We start from the raw sequence: 1096 nt of genomic DNA on the forward strand, positions 1-1096 counted from the left end.
AGGATATCGAATAAAGGTTGTCCAGATGAAGAAGTTGAATTGCTCAGCAATCACTGAAAAACCAGGACAGCCAAGATGTTGAGGTAGACCTCAGCTAGTGATATACAGATGTGTTTTCACTAGTACTGGATGGGAAGAAGGACTATTGGCCTGCCCTGCACATCTATTGAAGATGGAATCAGTAAGTATAGTGCAGATAGTGAGTGACAAATATCTGGAATCATGGGCCACGTATTCAAAATTACTCATAGGTCGTTGATGAAGCAGAACCAGTTTCTATAATACCACTGAACAATGCAACTACATGCTTTAGGAATGATGGCCTGATCCTGGTTGGGAAAAATAAAGGATGTGGACAGATAATTGAAGTCCCAGGAATGAATGGAGGAACTGCAGTGTTAATGGATCGTTAATGGGCCTGTGGATCCAGACCCTACATGCAGTTGCCTAAGAATTGTGGAGGAATAAGCTCTATGATAATGCTACATGTACCAGCATTAGTGATTTCCCAAAGTGACCTCCATGGATGAACATTTAAGGAGGAAGTGATCACCTGAACTCTGCTGACTGAAGAGAAGTAACAATATTTCCCCAAAATCAATGGAGTCTTAAGACAATATCCGACAAACACTTATGTATAGGCGTGTTATAAATGCCATATCATATCATATCAGATGAGCATAAATTGTTCAGCAAGACGGCAATGATAATGACAGCTATATTCTTGACAGGACTTTAAGCTGCAGTAAACGCCAAGATTACAAGATGGGAGCTGCTGCAGACAATCAATGCAACAATAAAAGGATTCAATGCAATCAGAGAAGAATTAAAAGCCATCCGGTTGATGACTCTTCAGAACAGGTATGTCCTGGACTTAATTACAGCAATGGAAGGAGGCGTGTGTGCCAAGGTCGGGCCTTCTTGCTGTACATTTATACCATCTCATGATGGATTAAATGGAACTCTGACAGAAACAATAACCATGCTGTCAACATTGCACCCAAAGATGGTGGAGGAAGTAGATGAAATTGAAGAAGATGATTGGCTTACATCTCTGTTTTCATGGATTCCGACCTGGCTAACAAATGCTTTAAAA

Source organism: Ambystoma mexicanum, chromosome 1q, assembly GCF_040938575.1.
Source record: "Ambystoma mexicanum isolate Mex_15411 chromosome 1q, UKY_AmexF1_1, whole genome shotgun sequence".
NCBI lineage: Eukaryota > Metazoa > Chordata > Amphibia > Caudata > Ambystomatidae > Ambystoma > Ambystoma mexicanum.